Here is a 13,203-nt window from a genome sequence, read left to right on the forward strand (position 1 = left end):
AAATCTGAGAAAAAGAATGAACCAAGCATGTCATAAATATCCAAATGATCTTTTAGGTTTGATGGTAAAAGATAGACATTTGTATCATACCCATACCGGAATTCAGAAAATTGAATAGATATAAAAAATTATTGAAATTTTATATGAAGATCCATTCTTGGGACAGGATATGATTCAAAATAAAGCAGAATGAAGAAAATGGTAAAAGGATTTTTGGTAAGCATTAAATATATTTAGAAAGGAAAAAACAAAATCTCTGAAAAAACAGAACATAAATGTTATGAACCTTTGTGTTTTAAAGTTAACACTATAACACTATAACAAATCAGAAGACAGAAGATTGGAATGAAGTTAAAATATATACTAATCTTCTCATTTTTCTATAGCAAGAACTTGCTTTACAGAGTCTAATTTAAAATACAAATTTGTAAATGAGGTTAATATCTTATTTATTTTATTTTCTTTGTTGGTTTGTGAAGAATATTTGTCAATTAACACCTCTTATGATAAAGAATCAATTACTAAAAATCCCTTAAGATATACTTTTTTTTAAATTTGGTCAAAATCAACTTAGATATAATAATTTGCAGATGTTAAACCAATTTCTTTTTGTTCTTACTTTTTCTTTATAACTAACCATATTCCTTGAGAGACATCTAAAGTGATTTCAGCAAATATTAGTAATGTTTTTCTAGGTATTGGCATTGTTGGTGATTACTCATTTAAAACAAAATTAGCCTTATATAGCTGTTTTTTGAAATCTTATGTTTTATATTTAGCAAGTATTATTTTTAAAAGGTGTAACTCCTTATAAAAATAAAATAAAACAGCATTGTAAGACATGATATCCCAAACTGATTATATAGGATTTTTGGTATCACATTTACCTCCTATGTAGATGTGTTTCTCCCAGTAAGCATTTGGAGCTTATGAATATAGCATATCTCTTACTATTAGTAAGTGAAACTTTATTATGACTTGACAAAAATTTCACTTAAGAAACTGGAAAAAAACTAAATTATTAAACATATTTAACTATGTAGATAACTGTAGTTAGTGGTAGTTAGTTAACTACATCACTATAGTTTCACTTCAATTGGAGTCATAGAAGAATGCTAAACCTTAACCTTTCCCCTCAGTCATTCCTGTATGTCGATATGCTTGAAAAGCAGGAAAGCTTTTCACTGTCATCTACTGCAATTCACACACACACACACACACACACACACACACACCCCTTCTTTCCTTGGAAACATATGGACTAGTGTAAGTGTGGGAAAAAATAAACAAATAGCTATGATAGTATGACACATGAAAAACAGTTGTACAGATCAATTATGAACAATCACTTAAAAGAAATATCTACTACAGTTGCATTGGAACAGAGAAGACTGTTTTTTTTCTCTCTCCAGAAACTCTTGGCATGCTTTTCTTAGCCATATTAAATCTTTTTGTATTTTAAGCCTTTTCCCGAAGAAATAAATAAGGTGATGGAGTTGCATTACACAGCATAGTTTGAGCCCAACATGGCTCATATCACGAGCATCTGATGAAACCGCACAGCTGATAACAGGAGGTTGTGTTTTCCAATGAATGTCAGGAGCTGTGTTCCAATAAAGAGGAAAACTGATGCTGGGCAACAGTAAGTCTTCCAACTTTATTTGAGGGACTAGCAATGAAATAGAACACAACATCAGCTCCCTCGGCACTTAGTGCTCTCATTGAATCAAAGTGAGAAAACTAGTGCTTTTTCCTTGTGTATGTAATTCTCCTTGTTCCTGGGGAAGGGTTAGCCAAGAGGGGCATCCTTTAGAAACCAAGTAATAGAGAAGTCATTTATCATTTGATCTGCTTCTAAGAAAAACAGAAAGTGTGAATTGAGAAGCTTTTAACTGCTAATATAAAAATCCTAGTATCACTAATATTTCTCATAACAATTATAGAAATATAATTTATCTTCAGTCCATAACACTTGACTTGCTTCATTCTGTCCTCTACTCACTGTCTTCTGGATAATCTTTCAAAGAAGCAAATCTTGCAATATTTGTTTCTTGCCTAAATCCCTTCGGTGTTTTTCAAACTCACTAGTCTTAGACAAGCCAAATCTCCTTAGCAAGATGTTAGTCATTTTGACATATAATCGATTAAGACCTGAGACATCATATTTTCAACCAGTCACCTACTGCCAACTTAAATTCACAGAGATAGGCAAAGGGTGTTTCATGTAAAAACAATGCTCCTTAATACTTGTTAAAACTTTTGACTAAAACGAGAATCCATATGCCAGCTAGCTTGAACCACTTGAGTTGACAAGGATTTACGTTGTTAGCAACAGTCAGTTCCTAAGACAACACAAACCAGTGCAGCCAGTGTCTAATGTGGGCAGCTCCCTTGCTTTCGGGTTACAGCCAAATTGCCCCACTGTGAGATATTATTTCTCTGCTCTTAAGGAATGGCAAATGTGAAAACAAAGTTTACCGAGGTAAAGAAAGGGGGCCTTGCCTCAATGTGTAGAGCAGATCTGACTCTAAGCTACCACTCCAGTCCTCCCCAGAAAGAGTATCCTCTTGCTAAACTGCAGACACCGGGACTCCTTTATGATATTGACCACTTAACACATCAAGATCCCTTACTTCTATAAATTGACTACAATTCAGACCTATTTTGACATAAGTTTTAGGGTAAAGGGAAGAGAGTACGGTGCTTCGGTTTCACCACTAACAGGATATTTGCTCTGTGTTATCATTAACATTTTATTATTTCTCTCTAGCTCTCTACATTCTGTATTCAGCCATCACACGTTATTTGCAACTTATGTTTGTGACTCATTTGTAACTCATGTTATTTGTAACTACCTCTGCATTTTTTATGTCCCTTGGAATCCCACTACCCTCACTTTGTCTGAATTAGGAGGTCAAGCTCTAAATTCCCAGAAAGATAGAGGTCACCTGCATTGTACTTAAGTGTATCTATTTTTGTGAGACCAAGTGGCCCTTGAAGTGAGTTATCATATCCCTGAGGTCAAACATAGTGACTGAAGCAGTGCATGTCCTGTATTTATGTATAAATACATAATAAAATTTTGTCACTTAAACGTATTTCTGAAGTTAATAAGTTAAAATCCATGACTATAAAAGACTTTTAAAATATTGAATACAGACATATTCATTCTATATGATGACCTATAGAAAGTTCTGGTTTTGACCACAGCAGCTAATCACAGCTAATACTAAATGAAACTAGTTTACAATACTAAATGAAGCTAATTTAATGTTTCCTACTATAAGGGAGGACAACTATTTTTTCCCTTTACTCTTCGGAGTTCTTAGTTGAAACCCCTATAATAAAAGACAGATTAACAAGAGAAAAACATACAGAAGTTTATTAACATGCATACTTTATGAATACTTGGGAAATACCCAGGGGAAAAAACTATTTCAAAGAGGTGGTTTAGAACTCTAGCTAAATACTATCATCACCTAAAGACAAAAGAAAGAAAGATGTAGGGGGTGAGGGGAGACAGTTATGGAGAGGTTACCAGGAAAAGCATGGTAAACAAGGGTAAAGTTGTTATACAGATTTAAGTCTGTGCTTTCTCCATTGATATGGGTCTAAAGTTTTCTCTAGGGAACAAAAAACTAAGTCTTTACAGATAAAAATAATAGAAGTACTTCTTCCAGCAATGTCAAATTATCCTGTATCCTACAAATCTTCCAAACCCAAACTAGAAAACCCAGATAAGTTCTTTTAAACAGTTACTTCAAGGCTGCCAAGATCTGACGGAACAGGATCCTGGACAGAAGGGAAGCAGAGAGGTTGCCCTGGATTTCCTGAGGGCATCTCCCTCTAGGCATTTAACAATCCAACTGTGGTTCTTTAGAAGCCAAGATGCTGGACAACGATTTTTGCAATCTCTCAAAGGTGGGATAATAGAAATTGAATGTAACATCCATCAAGGAGCTGAGTACTCATAGATAGTTTAGCTTTTCATTTATAAGACACAGAGGAATAAGCTGCAAATGTAACGGCAGCCTATAAACAGATGAGCTCTCACAAAGACTGAAATCACACCAAAGATGAGCCCAATCACTGAATGAATTATGGTAATTTGCCTATAACCGACAACAAGCCCCAGAGATTGGAAACTGAAGATAGCTATCAGTAATCTTACTAAACATGGAAGAAATATTGGCATTCAGGGCTTGCAGAGGTGGAACACTTTTTTTTTTTTTCCTTCGGTACCCGGGCCTCTCACTGTTGTGGCCTCTCCCGTTGTGGAGCACAGGCTCCGGATGCATAGGCTCAGCAGCCATGGCTCATGGGCCCAGCCGCTCCGCGGCATGTGGGATCCTTCCAGACCGGGGCACGAACCCGCGTCCCCTGCATCGGCAGGCAGACTCTCAACCACTGCGCCACCAGGGAAACCCAGAGGTGGAGCATTTTTGATGAATACACTAGGCTTTCAGTTGCCCTGGGACTAAATGTCAGTGAGATGTCATCAGCTCTCCAAAAGACTGGTATCCAGCTTTAAATAAGCTGAATTTCATTTTGCTTAATATGGACCTCATTGAATTGCCTGTGAGAAACAAAAGAAAACCTCTATGAAGGAAGATAATCCAATATGTTATATTATTTCTAGAAATTTTCTTCTACAATGTCCACAGTTCAATTTAAAAAATGGCATAAGAAGAGATAAAAATCAATAGAATGATCATGATGATAATAAAGATGACAATTGAAAAAGAAACAGACAAAAAAATTAGTTCCAGAGGAAAGCTAGATTTGGAATTTTGAGACCTAGACTTTAAGATAAGTTAAATTAGTATTTAAAAATAATAGAGATGTTGGAAATTTTTATCAGGGAATTGGATTCTATAAATGATTTTAAGAAGTTTAAGAATGGAAAACATGTTATAGGTGAAATTAACAATTAAAAAACTAGATTGGAAAACAGATGAGACACAGCAAAATACAGGTTTGGGTATCTGAATAATAAGACAAATGAAAATATCCAGAGAGAGGAATACAGAAAAAAAGAGATACAATGAACAAGTCTAATATATGTGTAATTGGAGTCCTTGTAGAAGTAAACAGAATGAGACAGAAAAATTATTTGAAAATAATAGCTGATGATTTCCAAAACTAATCGATTACATCAAGTCAAAGATTTAAGGAGTTTTTCAAACCTCAAATAGAATATATAAAATGGAAATAACACATATTTATTAAAACGTCTAAAATGTCAAAAAGAAAGAGAAAATACTATAAACAACCAGATATTTTAAAAATAATAATAAGATAACAACTGAACTGGCAACATAAATGAGAGAAAAAAGACCATGGGATGTTTTTTTTTTTTTTTTCACGTAGCAACAGAAGCCAGCCAACAAAGAATTCTACAAGCAGTAAAAAAAAAAAAAAAAAAAAAAAAAAAACACCCTGCAAAAATGAAGGCAAAATAGACATAAGTTTTAGGCAAACAAACACTGAGACTCTTCATCAGCAGCAGATTTTCAGCAAAAAAAAAAAATACAAAAGAAGTTTTGCAAGTAAAAGTGTATTACCACTGATGAACAGGACTTTATTAAAATTAAGAACTTCTGCTCTGAGTCAGATAATGTCAAGAGACTACCACAGACTAGGGGAAAATATTTGCAAAGGTCCTATCTTCTAAAGGACCCCTAACCCAAATATACAAAGAACTCCTGAGACCCCCCCCAAAAAAAGGCCAAAAACCTGATTAAAAAATGGGTGAAAGACCTGAACAGAGATCTCACTGAAGAAGATAGACAGATGGCAAATAAGCATATGAAAATATGGTCTCATCATATGTCATTAGGGAAATTAAAATTAAAAAAATAATGAGATATTACTACATATCTATTACAACAGCCCAAAACAGAGAACAGGGACAGGGCCAAATGCTGGCAAGGATGTGGAGCAATAGGAACTCTCATTCATTCCTGGTGGGAACGCAGAATAGTATGACCACACTGGCAGACAGTTTGGTGGTTTCTTACAGAAGTAGACATACTCTTACAATGTGATTCAGCAATCACAATTCTTGGTATTTACCCAAAGCTGAAAACTTAGGTCCACAACACAACCTGCACATGGTTGTGTATAGCAGCTTTATTCATAATTGTGAAAACTTGGAATCAACCAAGATGACCTTTGGTAGGTGAATAAACTGTGGTACATCCAGACAATGATATATTATTCAGCACCAAAAAGCAAGCAATGAAAGAAAAATAATAATAATAAAGCAAGCAATGACCTGTCAAGCCATGAAAAGACATGAAAAAACCTTAAATGCATATTATTAAATGAAAGAAGCCAGATTGAAAGACCACATACTGTGTAATTTCAAGTAGATGACATTCAGTAAAAAGATCAAGGTCTCCAGAGAGAGTGGGGAGAATGTATAGGCAGAATCTTTAGGACAATGAAAACACTTAATATGAGACCATAATGATGGATACATGTCATTACACATTTGTCCAAGCTCATAGAATGTACAACACCAAAAGTGAACAATAATGTAAATTATGAACTTTGGATGATTACAATGTGTCAGCGTAGGTTCATCAGTTTTAACAAATGCACCACTGTGGTGGGGGGTGTTGAGAATGGGGGAGGCTATAGACACATGGCAAAATGAGAAAAAACTCAAAACATAACAAATAAGGTGTGTGTGTGTGTGTGTGTGTGTGTGTGTGTGTAGACAGAGAGAAAATGAGAGAGGCAGACAGTCAGAGAGAGATACAGGAAGACAGAGAATGATTTTAAGGAACTGGCTCATGAAATTGTACAGATGCAAGTCCAAAATCTGCAGGGTAGGCCTGCAGGCTGAAGATGCAGGGAAGAGTTGTTTAGGTCCATATGCAGCCTTATAGCCAAATTCTCTCTTCTTCAGGAAGGTCAATCATTTTAAGATCTTTCATGATTATACGAGGCCCACCACATTATGAAGGGCAATCTGCTTTACTAAAGGTGTACTGAGTTAAATGTTAACTCTATTCCCAAAAAACAAAAACCAAACAAAAAAAACCCCACAAAACCTTCAGCAAAATATCTAGAGTAATAGTTGACCCCGATATCTGGGTACCATGGCTCAGCCAGGTTGACACGTAAAATTAAACATCACACCCTATTTCCCAAAATACAGTTTTCTTGTTTGTCCTCCTTAATCATCCTGTAATTTCCCCATTATGGTATCTGCCACATCCAAATGGTCATCTTCACTGCTAGAGTATAATCTGCATAAGAGAGTCTATCTAATCTATTTCATTGTGGCTGCTTCAGTGACCAGAAAGCCCAAAGCACTTGGCAGATACTTAATACTTATATGTAAAGTGAAAAAATAAAAGGTTGTATATTACAGATACTATGAAAAAAATGTGAGAAAATTTGGTCACTGAGACAGGTGGTAGAAAAGGTATAAAAATTATTTCCAGTTATCAGGTCATGTGACTGTGGGTACTAATAATAGCAGTATAAAAAGCTGACTGAAGAGCAGACATGTAGAAACTGAGGTCTTAGCAGGATACCATGGAGGAACAAATCCAGGAGATATGAAAGTATGAAAGGTGATTACTGAGAAGAGAATGGGACAAGATATGCAAGGGTAATTGTAAAGGTTACAAAAGAGGTTGAATTTCCAAGAGACTTATACAAAGAAAAATAAAATGCTACCCAATAAATCATTCAGTTGTAGAAAGTGTACATTGTGCTTATTTTGATTTTTATCATTTTCATTAATAATGCAGTTGATAGGCTCTAAGTCAGAGTGATAGAAGCAGAGATACAGCAGGAAGTGAAGGAGGAATTGGAAATCCTGAGGGTGTAAGTAATTTATTCCAGTTCACACAGCGAATAAGTGACAGAGTAGGAACAGCCAGGTGCTTTGGCTTCAGCATCTGTACTCCTAGCCTGCTGTCTCTTTTGACTTATTGGAAATTGAAGAGATGGAGAGAGGATGGACAGAACCCGGGCAAATGCTCACACTGAGGGGATGAATTCAGAGAAGAAGCACTTAAAGAGACTGAGAAATTATAGCATAGCCAGCCAGGATAATATATTGATAATATTACAGAAAAGATAGAGTTTTCAATGAAAGATAGCAATGCCACAGAAGTATGAGGAAGAGGAAGATTGAGTAAGAAACTGTGGGGTTCCCTTTAATTTTTAACATCTGCAGTTTAACGAAAAGCTGACATAAATCAGACACCTTAAATTTAGAAAAGGTGTCCTCTAAGGTATTAATTATTTTTCCCTCTGTTTTCTGAACTGAAATAATTAATATTCACTAGCCTTTCTGCTGTTTGGCATTTTGACTTTTAGATCTCAATGGCACCACCAACTTGGTTGTTCTTTCAAATATCTATTATAATGGTAACTGTCAGCATTTTTGGGCTCTTTTAATGACATAATACTCTTTGCTGCCAATCAATTATAATAAACAAGAATGAAATTCTATTTGTTTCCAGGCTGCCAGAATGATTTTATTCTAAAATTTGGCATTTATATTATCCAGAAAAAAAGAAATGAAGCATGCCTTAATCATTCTGAGATCTTTTCTTAACCTGATAGGTGTACTTGAATGTGTTCATATACTCCAATAAAGATCTATTAAATTTTTTTTTAAATTAAAAAAAAAGATATAGAAAGTCAAATTTTGTGTTTATCTCAGGATCTCAGAGACAGTTGCAGGCAATATCAGACAGCATATGTCAAGTTTTTATTTGGGGTCATTTAAAGTCTCAAGTACTCATAGGCTCAATGCAAGAAAAAGATTGCATGGCGTTGGATTGGTTTCTATCCATTGGTTCCCACTTAAGAAATAGATCAGCTGAAGGTCAGCTGAAAGTGTGAAAAGAAGCAATAAAATGAAGTACTCCACAGATCAGAGGTCAACAATTCTCAGTGTCTGAATGATTGACCTTCACTGGCCAATATAAATTGCCCATAAAATATATAATATAAATGACACAGGGGGAGTGAAACCCTATTAAATAACATAGGAGTAAGGACATACTAAATTAAGGAGGAAATCTGAAAATCTTTTCTGTTACCCAAATTAACTCTCCTGGTGGAGAACAGAAAATTGTATAAAATACTCAAACTGGAAGTAGTCTATGGTTTCACAATATTTTTTTTCCTCTGTTTACACCTATACCTAAATACCTAAAGCCTGATATTCATCCAAACAATTAAGACAGTACTTTCTCTCAAAGTTCTTCATGTCCATCTTCATTTCTAATTCCTCTGACCTGTTCTCAGTCATCACTGACCTGTTAAACCTTCTGAAGTATTTAACTCCTTTGACCACACCCTACATGTGTTTTTTTTCTTTTCTTTCACATCGTTATTCTAGAAATCTTTTCTCATTTGTCTTGCCTAGTAATGCACTAGTCTTATATCTGCAATCATTATCTGTAAGCCCACTTTACTGGCTCTTCTTTGTCTTCAGATTAAAAAATAATAAGCAAATAAAGGAAAAGCAAAGCAAACCTCCAGGCACTATTTTCAGCCCCTTTTTCTTGCTTTCCATGGTCACTTGGACTATTTAAGTCACAAGACAGCTTTGCAGACCAACTCTCTGACATGACTCTTAAGTCTTCAACACTTAACACATGAACCACTCACTGAATCTCTTTCCATGACTCCTTTTAGAGGAGCTTGTGATTCTCTCTAGGTTGTTCACTCTAATAGCTGTTCCCTTTTCCATATCGAATTCTACTCTTTCACACAGCACAAAATGCACATACTCTTTGAAGGCTTCTGCTACTTCACAGGAAAAAAGTAGTATTTTCAGTTCCTCTGATCATAGAATGTATTACAATGTCTAGCACCCAGTACCCACTATTTTGATTTTTTCTTTAAATTTTTCTACCGCATTACACTGTGAACTGAGAGAAGGATACAAGTCTTACACATCTTTACCTTTTCCATTGGATTTAGCCTTGCACACTTTCAACATGGAGGGCCCTTAATAAATGCTAGTTGTTTTTCTTTGACAATGGCATTTTAAATCTCCCTAAAACCTTATGAGAAACTACAAATAAACTGCCATGATGTAGTGTCTCTAAATAGGGAAGTGCAAGAATAAACTAGCTTTACTTTTTTTTTTTCTTTTTTTGCAAGATGGGTATAGTTTTAAACATACTAGAATAATTTCTTATGTGGGCCTATATTGAAGATGTATCATTAATCTTAATATCTTCAAATACGTGCTTGGTATATTGGATCTTTTGTTTGTATTTTGTTTAATTAGAGCATGTATAAACTTTTATTTTTAATACACATATTTTATATGCATTCTTTCAGTACTACTCCAAAGGCTCTCTCATCATCTTTTCCAGAAAATAGATGTTACAATGTGTGTACGTTTTTTTGTATGAGTTTTTCCAAAGCCCCTTCCTCATTCTTGTCTTTGGCATGGAGTTGATTCTAAATAAACATTTATTGGAAAGAACTGACACTTTTCTGAATAGATTCCTATTGTTCCCCACTGTTTCCCTTTTATTATAAGAATTTCAGCTTTATAAACCCTGCATGTATTTTAAGAAGAAAACAAATTTGACATTTCCTCCATGAAATGTGTCTAGTTTTTTACCTTCTGTTCTCAAAAGTCAGTTAATTGAGAGCATCATATGTTCCAAGATTCGGTACACAATGATAATTTAATAAGTTCTGGTCTCGACATTCAAAGACCTTGAAATTTAATGGAAATTTTATTGTATTCACAGTCAATATCTCAACATTCTTTGGTGCTCAGATACGTAATTTTTTATTATTTCTTTAATGCTTCTTTTTTCCAGTTTGATTTGAAGCTTTGTGAGAAAAATAAAATTATCTTTCACTACCTTGCAGATCAATATGAGTATATTCGTTTGATTCTTTTCTTAAATGTCGGGTGAGATCCACATAATTGGTCAAAACTCCAGATGAATCATCCTTGGTCTTTCTGTTTCTCTCACATTTCACATGCAATCTACCACAGAATCATTTTGGCTTTGCTTTCAAAATATATCTACAATCTGACCTCTTTTCTTCATCTCCACTGCTACAGCCTTATCTCACCATCATCTCACACCTGGAATACTGGAGAAACATTCAAAGAGGATTCTAGCTTCTACCTTTCATCCATGAACCATTCCCAACACCACCACTGGAATAATCCCCTTAAAGCACCAGTGAGAAAGGTCAGTCTCATGCTCAGTGCCTTATTTCACTTAGAATAGAGCCTACCATCTTCATAGATGCTTACATGGCCCTGTATGACCGCCAACACTACCACCTCTTTTCCACTCTACCGGATCTATTACTCTTTCTTCCCTCTCTCTGCTCCATTCACACTGGCCCCCTTGCTGACGTTAAACATGGGAACCCACCAGGCCTTTGCTCTACCTCTTATCTCTGCTACACAATACAAACACTCACTTGCACTCCCAAACAATTTCTTTAGAAAAGATCACATTATTTTTGGATGTTTAATATCTTCACAACCACATTCATTGCTGCTTGTCATCACATCATGTAAAAACCTAGAGCAAGAGTCAATAATTACGTCTTCTTATATCCAGAGTAATGGAGATGTCAGTATGTTAAACACACTCATAAGGTTACAACCTTCCTTATACCCCAAAACACATACGACAGTTAATTTAATATCTTGTATGATGGAGAACTCTAGCAAATCTAGCGACTCCCTAATGGCGACTTGCCGCAGCTGCTTGATGGGGGAAGACAGTGTATCAAATTTTTACTCCTATTTAAGCTAGAGAAATGGACTTGTTTATTTATGGCAAAACAAAACTGTATCAATAGCACTTAAAATATATTGCCTGCCATTTATAATATTTATTATGTCATAAGTGACTGATAAAAACAGAAAGGAATACAATTTTAAAGACAGAAAGAGATACAGCTTTGCCAAATTGCTTCTCAGACTCAGGTTAAGAAGGCTACCAGTGACAGCTACTTTGAAAGAAGAAACATTATTTAATTAAATTTCCAATGATGAAAAATAATGTGATAACAGATAAAGGAAAACTACCACTTACTGGCTGTCAGACTATAAATTCAAATTGTCATGTAGATAACATAATCACTTCTCTTTCTATGACATATATGTGACTAGAAAGATTGAAAGGTAAATAATCAAGAAAATGCAAAGGTCTACCCTTATGACAGAATATACGAAAACGTCAAGAAGCAATTCCAGAAAAGGGATTCCAAGCGAGGAGTGTGTGCATTGAAGTTCGCTTTCTTTCCTTGGAGAAGATCCTCATACATGAATTTCATTCCAACTTGCCATTACTTCCACTCATATTTCTAAGTTGTTTTTTTTTTCCCCTTGAAATCACTTCCTATATTTTTCTTCAGTAGAAAAACTAAAAAAAGTAATCTGACCTAGTAAAAAGCCTAAACAAACATCTATATTTTGAAACATTTTAGTCTATATTTGGAAAAAAGAAAAATAATTTCTGGCTTTAAAATGCACTTTGTTATTACTATTTTGTTTAATTCCATAAAATTAAAAAAACAAAACAAATTTGAGAGGAAGGGCCAAAGAACACTGGTTTTAAAAGCTGGATAAATGAGTAAGCGATAGAAATGGAACCGTGGCATCAGCAAACATAAGCTTCCTGTGGATAATTTCATAAATGACTAAGAACTCATGAAGTATTTTGGTTTACATTTTCAAGGATTATTTAACCAAAGTAAAACTTTGCAAGTCTTTTGAAAATCATAATCCTATCTAGAACTCTACAATTTTAAGAATATGGGGCTGTCTTGGGAAAAAGTTGAAGCTTCATACAAATGGTCATGAGATCATAATTCAAGTGATAATACTGATATCCTTCACCAAGACACAAAGTGCTCTGTGATCTGCCCCCATCCAGCTGTCTCTTTGCCTCACTTACCTATTTTAAACCAGGTGATATAGAACAGGTCAGAATATCCTGCATGGAATATTCTCTTTCACATCTCTCTGACTTTTCTAGTACTCTGAAAGGAAAGGATTTCTCCCACCCTGTTTCTTTAATGAAAAAAAATCTCATTTATCTTCAAAGAAGCAAATCAAATATCTCATCTATAATTCCTTTCCTGGACCTCTGAGATGGACTGAGTTCCCCTCACGACGATGCAACCCAAACATACCATTATAAAATCCCTACTTAGTGTGCTCTGGAA

This window comes from Stenella coeruleoalba (genome assembly GCF_951394435.1).
Source record: "Stenella coeruleoalba genome assembly, chromosome: 1".
In the NCBI taxonomy this organism is placed as follows: Eukaryota; Metazoa; Chordata; class Mammalia; order Artiodactyla; family Delphinidae; genus Stenella; species Stenella coeruleoalba.